Here is an 8,582-nt window from a genome sequence, read left to right as displayed (position 1 = left end):
ATTTCTCAGGTGGGTTTTTATCTGCGTTACACTGGGGGGCATTGTCACAGATGACATATCACCATCTCCACACTAGCATTTTTTTGCTAGGAATTTAAATGTGCGGAGGGGACTGTAATTTGTTCTTCATGGAAAATATGACCCTTAGCGGAGCAAGATCATGGGTCGGCTGAAGTGATATTTTCTGGTAATGATGGCCATACATCATTCCTGACGGCGTGGGTTTAGAGGCTAGCACATCACTGCCACGTCCTCTGGGACTCGCTGCCATAAACAAGTAAGACATGAGCGCCCTGTGGAGGGCCGTGCAATTTTTACGAGCTCATCCTGAGCCCTTGGTGGCTGGGGGCTGAGCCTCTCACTGTCGTGGTGATTAATACCTCTGAAGTCCTATCATCTTTCTTCATGGTCTTCCACTACTGGGGCACTACATTAGGGCTAGATGTCCTCAAGGTGATCTGCTGCAATCACTCTCACCATGTAACGGTTGAGGAGAGTCTACAGTCCTTTGAAATATAGTTCGAGTGAAGCAATAGGTTTTTAACTTCGTTGTGAGGGGTCATATTGCTGCAGAATGGTTGTAACTCTTGTAAATAGTGTTGCAGGTTCACAAGCTACAGACTTAAAGGTTGACAAGCATCAGTTATCCGGGAACTGTTGGTTTTTAAAGGGATAGTTCACTCAAAAATGAGCATTCTATCATTGTTTACCCACCCTCATGTCGTTCCAACCCTGTATGACTTATTTCTTCAGTGGAAAACAAAAAAATATATTTTGAAGAATGTTTCAGCTGCCCATGCAATTAAAGTCAATGGGGTCCAAAACAACATTTTTGCTTGAACTGTAAGTCATGACTTGCTTATTGTTCATCTAAAAACCTTTAGTGAACTAGTGAAACCTCTCAGGCAGCTGGATAGTGTGCTTGCTTTCTAATATTTTTTATGTGAAATCCTATAATGATATATATTTGAGGGTCATGATTGCTTTAAAATGCAGAGACTTGTCGGGGTTTTTCATGAGCTGTGATTTACCTCCACTTTTAAATAGACCTTTATAGAGTTGTCCTGTTATATGACATGAAAGAACTAGGTCAGGCTTCACAAATGAGCTTGATAAATGCATGTTTATGGGATTGATTGTCTGGACTAAATGATTTGTTATTTCCCTTTAGACATTAACAGACTTTGTAAATTAGGTGTCAGAGTAACAACCAGCATGTAATAAAAGCTGTTCACATTATTCTTCCAAGATCGCTAATAGAGAAGGTGCGTAAATCACCCCCTGCCATTTAATTTTGGAACCAAGGAGGAAAATTATTTGACACCACAAGAAACATCCCATCTGCTTCAGTGTTCTCCACATTTCTACAATTGTCTTGATTTGACAGAACAAATAATCTAAAAATATATAAAAATGATAAAGAATTATTTTATTATGTGACTAATGAGGATAATCTGTATTGGGTTTTGTTTTATATTGACATTGAAAATGAAAGTTAATTATAAGTCATAATAATAATTGTTCAGGATAATATTGTAGAGATTGTATATGCACTAGTCACTTTTATTAGCGATGCACAATATATCTGCCATTATAGAGATTTTTTAATTGATCATATCACCAATATTGGATTTATTTTTACATTTTGATTACCTTTGTTGCCATCTCACTTAAGGATAATTCAATTATATAACTAAATAATAAAATCAAATAATTTGATTAAACTTTTAATGTAATCTTTATTAAATCTCAAAATGAATATCCATTTTTCATACTGTGCATTATAATGTTGTGATGCTTAAATAGACTTTTTTGTTTGTGATTTATTTAGATTAAAAAAATGATCTATATTTTAATATCTATATGCCATTAATAGGTTATATATTGTAATATAAAATAATGATCAGTATCAAAGCCCGTATTTTTGCACATGCAGCTGCCTAAATTACATGAGAATTTTGCAATAATCTTTAAAGGCTTCACTCCTAAAGAAAGCATTGGCTTTTGAGTTCGCCTGCACATAAACAAAGCTGAAGGAATGCACTTTGCCCCGTTTGATAGCTCTTTACCCACTCTCCTCCTCCATCTGCACTCATGACTGCAGTGGGAGCCCGGCGATTATGATGGAAATCTCACAAGCCATTATCATGAAGAGGCTGGGCCCGATGCAGACAGCTTAATGGACTCATTTGTAATTGGTAGGGGGCAATGGCTAAGCTACCGTGGCCTTTGTGTGATTGAGTATAGAGGCATGCATGCAAATGTGACAAATGAATAGGAATTGAACCTCTCAGGTTTTGTGCGGCTTTCTCCAGCTCTCCGTTCAGCCAGAGTGACCTTGAGAGGCAGTGCAGTAGGTGTTAAGAATCGTATAAAGAGGTGTTAACACTGGGGGCAGTGAACGGAAGGAACAATTCATGAAGTCTAAAGTGGCATATTCATTAGCTGCCATATGAATTGGTTTGGAAGGAAGCTGTTGTGCAAAGCCGCGAGGTACACATTGGTTATGAGCACTACATAAGTGGCATCCGAATGCTCCATGGGCCTATTTACCGCCCTGCTAAACGAGTATAAAAGGGCACTTTCTGTGCTCCCTGTATGTGCCAGCTCAATCAAATCTCAAGACTTTTCATTCAGTGGAAAATAAGTCCTCACAGGTGATCGCTGCGGCTTTGTAAGATCGAAGATGATTTTATATGCGAGCGCATGACATATTTTAGAGGTTTTGCCTTGGTTGTTTCCCTAAGCCATCAACGTGAGCTTCATTGTCCGAGGTGTTTTTTGTGTGCCATTGAGAAGAGAGCCTGTTCGTCACAGATGTCCAGGGAAAATTACACAAGTGCCTCATTAATGAATGGCTCAACAGTCTCTGGAGGTGGCCTCAGAGGCAGCTCTTTAATGAGCTGGGAACTCAAACACTGCCAAAGTTTACCTCGACCCTGCCTCTTGCGCTCGGGTCAGTCGGAAGAGCAATTCAATTCAGGGCCACTGAAGCAGAGGGGAATGGCCTCACGCTGATTTCTCTCTCGCGGCTCCAAAGGCAGGAATAATGCACTTTTGTCACACGCATCCTGGGGAATTACAGCTCCTAATTTGATTAGGGGAGATTTGATTAACTGGAAAATGGGGATTTCACTAAAACTTTCACATGCTTAATTTATCCCTTGCCGAGCAGATGCAACATTGTGTCATCCCAATGAAAGGGCGTATGGGAACCCTATTCAGTGGTTAGACACTCTTTGAAATCCAAGAATATTGCTATTTCGCCATGGCTCTCACAAGTCAAATGCCTTTGATTATCTCTTCCTGGAAATAGCAACGGCTGTCATGCGAGTTTGCGTACGCCTGCTTACGAAGCCTACGTTGATCTGACAGCGCGACATTCTCGCCGCATTTCTGTTTATGGACTGAAAACTCCTGCGGTGTGGAGTCGCTCCATTCCACGAGCGAACGGATCGCACATCTTCCAGTACATTAAGATTATGTATTTCATTTCAAGACCAATTGGCCCTTAGTAATAGTCTCAGAAGGAGCTTGCCATTACAGACCAGTGGTTATGGAGGACAGAAGCTCTTCCAAAGGGCAAGTATGGAGGAATCCATCCCCATTAAAAATGATCTAGTTAAATCAGCTTTCTCTCAAAGGGCCATCGGGCCAAACCTGCTCTTTGAAATTAATAGCCAGACTGGAGCTGAAGGGTTAAGGCATCAATTTACTCCTCCTTCAGAGAGAAAATCAGTGAAAACAATCAGGCCAAGTCGGCACTAATGACTTTGCCTTTGAGGCGAGTCTGCAAGAATCTTTCGGTGTTTAAAAAAAGACAGACGAAAAAACTTGCGTGTGCTCATTCTTCATTCCATTTCTTCGTTTTATAGGGCTTTGGGATGTGGCTAACGTTGGGACAGATGTACATACGCTATCGTAAACCGATTCTTTGTCATAATTACACAAAATGATTTAGAATGAACTGAGCACTGAGTTAATAAAAGCCCTCGTTCCACATCTCATTTTCAGTAATCACATCTGACTCCGATTTTCTGCCTTTGATGATTATAATGATGCAATTTAGGAGTGATTTACTATTTTGTGTTAGTCGTACACGCTGTGCGCTGGTAATATATGATTATGGTTTTTTGGAAACTGCTTAAACTGTGATGGCACTGTGAAAACGTTCTGCTCTTTTCAGTTTTATATAAATGAGATTATGACGGAAGATAATTCAGTGATTTAAATCCACATCCTGAACAAAGTTCAGTTTGGGGGAAATTAATGTTTGATGTTATTTTTTGGTCATGAAAATTTAAAAGTTGTTAAATTCTCAGATTTGGATCAAATTACCAGTCCTAACTATTAGGACTAGTATTGAAATGTTGTAGTTAAAAGCAGTGGCTTTATAAACTGTCGTATCCAAGAATCCTATGTGATGTAGAAAAATCTATGAATATCAAAATTTATCTATTTATCTGTTAAAATAAATAATGCTTATAAAAATAGCATTAAATTATGATAAGGTTAGAGTTACAGCAAGGGTTATGGTTGCCAGTCGGGTATGTTCCGACTTCAACCTCAAGTTTTCTTGAGAAGTACGAACAAGAATTAGAATTAGTTGCAAAAAAAATTATTGTCTGATTTTAGTAGTTAGAACGGTGAATGTATGCGGCTTGTATATCTCAAAACATCACATACGAAGATGCAATATATCTCGCCGCTTCCATGCGAACACTGAATATCCTGGGTCTTGCGACTTTAGATTTACAAACACTTAATACACATAATTTAACCAAAATGCTCTTCTTTTGAAGTACTCATAAATAAGGTCTATGCTTGTATTAGATATCAAATCGCCATAGTCAGGATAATAAAGCACAGCAATAACATCTGGCTCAGCTAGAACCAGTACAAAGTACACTGGCTTTTATTTGGAGCTTATAAATTATGAAAAGAAAACCCCTAATCTTCTTCTGTTTGATGAAATTTGATGGCCTGCATACGATTTGGAGTCTCTCGTGTAGGTCTGAATTAATATTTCAACTTGAGCCCAAACATCTGCCTCCAGTCCCACAGATCGAACGGCCTCCGAGGGGAGAAGAAGGTGTCGCTGCCACTCGTGTATTCATCCGCCTATGGGCGCCCCAGTGCGTGCAGTCAGAAGAAGGAAGCTGAAACTGTTTTTCTGGCAAGCTGAAGATCCACATCCCGCTGAGGAGTCGCAAATCACAGCTACGTCCCAGCAGGAGGACCAACTTCAGCTTGAACAAGGCCTTGTTTTGTTCAGGGCCTGTGAAATGCAATTAGAAACTCCCTCAGGGCCGACAGGGGCAACGGCTGAATGAGACCTCCCCGTGATCCTGGCGGGCCACGGACTTTGAAGTCTTCTGCTATCTCCCCAAGAGAGCCCATCCCCGGTTCAGAGAGGACACCGCATTAGCAACGGAAGACATGAGGCTGATGAGGAGCTTTCATGTGCCTCCTCCCATGGGGGTGTTGACGCTTCTAATAAATTACGTGATATATCTGTTGTGATAATATACCATCTTGTGATTTATCATCTCGCCATGCCCTTTTCCCACTGACATTCACAACCCTTCTGTCCAAAGAAGAGCTTTGCGATTGGCTGACCTCACCGAGAATTCCACAACAAGGTGTGCATGACATTCACATTTATGTGATGCATTTATAATAAGCTGTGACAGGTACAAATGCAACCACCGCATTAAATCATATCATCCTTTTCTCACCCTACAAAAGAAGCGGGGTGGCATACCAGCACAGAAGCATTAATTGGAGCCGACACGTCACCCAATAAGAGTGAAGTCTCATTTCGGTGCGAGGTGGAAGCGTCTCATCAGCATTCTGAACCCGTCGCCTGTCCCCTCTGGTTATTCTGGGCCTGTAATTAAGAGGATGGCCATAATCACTAGACTGTCTATACGTACGTGTTGAGCAGAGAGGAGGAGAGTGTTGTAATTGTTCTGCCGCCGGGGTGCCGCTCTCAGGGCTGAGGAGGGAGGTGTGGGAGTGTCCGCTGAGGGAGGGATCACAGGAACGCACGGTTCGCTACTGAGGGAGCATTCTTGAGCCGAGCTGAGTGCGGCCGGACACGCTCTAGAAAGGATCTCAAACCTGCTTTGAGTGGATTTGCGCTTAATCTGTTAATGGTGAAGGAGCTCAGAGCCTCACGTTTACTGTGTTTGGAGGATTTTACCGGATACTGGTTCAGTCTCTGGAAAGGATTGGTTCAGGATGTTCAATATCATACATGCCCTGATATTTAAAGGGTAAAAACAAACAATTTGTCAGAGCTCTTAGATTTTGGATAGACCTATGGTTTATATTTATACATGTAAGGAAACAACTTTTTAACACTTTTGTGTTCTGATACTGGAGTGACTGTACTCTGAAAAGCATTGGAAAATTCAAAACCATTGGCAATATTTTGGATTACATTGAGAAGGGTCTTCTTGCCTCATCACTTCATTGGTATTTTGGGTAAGTGCTTCTCAAAAAATCTAATAAAATGTAAAGAATTTTTTTATTTTGGATTTGGGTTCGTTGTTTTTGCTGTGCATTTAGATACTACCGCGAAAGTGAGACATGCCTAGAGAGAAATGGATAGTTCACGCCAATAATTCTTGAAATTAGCGGTTATGAAAAATGAAACTTTCTTGAAAATAATTGATAACCTTTTTTTCTCAATTTTTGATGCGTTTCCATTTTATCGATGTGTTTGTTTCATGTTTTGAAGCATGGACAAATTATTATTTTTAGTACATTTCCTTTGAAACCATTGGGCTGTAAAAGAGTGAAGCCGCTTGTCAGGTTTTGCAGTGGTGAAACAGTGTCCTCTTGTGGTTAACATTTTTGTGATGGCTAATGCAGAATTTTTACTGAAACTTATTAATATTGCAGGTTGCTCTGACAAACAGAGATATTCCTCTTCTCCAAATGCAGGTAGGTAAACCTCACATTTCATAACATCGCCATTACTAAATAAATATGCCTTCAGTATTGTGTTTATTTGCCTCCCTGTATGAGAATTCATGAGCAGGCATTATATCTAACTAACACTTCTTGACAGGTTTGATAGATAGACTCAATTATCCAATGATAGTGTCATCACATCACTCCCTATTCCAATGAGAAATAATCGTTAAATCGCTAATGGGCATTTTTATGTCTACTTTGCCTATTAATTATATTGTTATATATTCTCAGCTTTGGACATTAGATTGGTGCAGCTCATGACTTTGTTTTCCAAGGTTAAGAACGTTTTCACATTTGAAGCATCACATTTCCATTCTGTAATATGATGAATTACGAAAACAAAACATTTACAAGACGCTTTATACTTGCATTGGGCAGATGGCATGATGAGAAATCCTCTGGATTGAGTACAGGGATGTAAAAAACACAATATCCTTAGAACCAATTAGCATTTTGATAACTTAGGAGGTGGGTGCGTTCAGGCCAAGTACGTGCTGGTAATCTTCCACTTAATTGGATAGAGGACCAGTCACTCCACAGCCAGCCAGCCCAGAAACACTTTAGCCTTGCCGATTTATTTAACAACACATTCTCAGTCATGCATTTATTTTTATTGGCACACTTACACATTTAAGTCATGAAGCATTCATAAAAACCATAAAAATTTACTTCATGCAGTTTTTGCTTCTTAAGCGTGCTGCAATCAAATCAGAGGCACTTAAGAACTTAACCAGATTACTTTCATAGAGTCACCAGCAATAGTTAATGGAATTTACGTCTTTATGTTAGAGCGGGTGCTTTGGAAGCTCCTGTCTGGCACATTTGTCAGCATGGGCCATGGTCTGTTCTCTAGCACTAGGCTGGAGTTTCACTGCATTGATGGGTCACGGTCTTAGGTCAGACTGCTCCTCATGTGCAATAACATTTTGTGTTTTAGCACTGCTTTTAAAAGAACTTTTATTTTGCCAAATCTGATTGGCTGTCTAAGATAACAGAAGGATGTGAACACATAGTGCAGCAATGTTTTGAGAAGCCTATTAAACCTTAAGCCATCTTAATGCAATTGAGTTAAAGGACACTTGTCTCAATCATAGGGGGATTAGACAGCTTTCAGGGTCTGTTTTATTTCTCAGCGTTCTGCCAAATGCTTCTCGGAATTGAGTTTTTAATTAGACATTACCTCCTTGAATGACACACATCATATTCCTAATCCTTTAACGGTGTGTATTTTTAGAGGCAGCAATAGAGTTCTGATGACATTTATAGACAGACTGTTTGTCTGAATATAGGTGATTATTCAGTTAGGTCACACTCTAAAAAATGCTGGGTTATTTCAACCCAACTTTGGGTCAAAGTTGGACTAACCCAACTTTTGGGTTAAAAATTTAAAGTAAAAATTTAACCCAACGGTTGGGTTAGTCCATATTTGACTCAGTTAGGTTGAAACAACCCAGCATTTTTTAGAGTGCAGTGAAAAACTTGGTATAATTTGGTATAATGTGTGATGTGAATTTTTATTGTGTATGATACATTTTGTGGTAATGAAGCAATGACATTCAGTTTTTTTTTTGCCAAAAATATTGAATAATCGGTAAAAA

At 39.7% G+C, this 8,582-nt stretch overlaps 1 protein-coding gene across 4 annotated transcripts in view; it reads left to right on the top strand.

Annotated features, from left to right (window-relative positions):
- The first annotated feature begins 5,859 nt into the window (after positions 1-5,859).
- LOC107726097 (autism susceptibility gene 2 protein-like) overlaps positions 5,860-8,582 on the top strand; it is a 17,848-nt gene continuing 15,125 nt past the window's right edge. For 3 of the 4 annotated variants that reach the window (XM_016535580.1, XM_016535581.1, XM_016535582.1), the window contains exons 1-2: positions 5,862-6,489; positions 6,910-6,951. The gene's annotated coding sequence lies outside the window, so the exon portion shown is untranslated. Of the gene's footprint in view, positions 6,490-6,909; positions 6,952-8,582 lie in introns of all 4 variants that reach the window. The other variant, XM_016535584.1, reaches the window with a different exon arrangement.

Source organism: Sinocyclocheilus rhinocerous, unplaced genomic scaffold (genome assembly GCF_001515625.1).
Source record: "Sinocyclocheilus rhinocerous isolate Xijiao unplaced genomic scaffold, SAMN03320098_v1.1 scaffold816, whole genome shotgun sequence".
Lineage (NCBI taxonomy): Eukaryota > Metazoa > Chordata > Actinopteri > Cypriniformes > Cyprinidae > Sinocyclocheilus > Sinocyclocheilus rhinocerous.
This window is presented reverse-complemented; position numbering and strand designations above follow the sequence as displayed.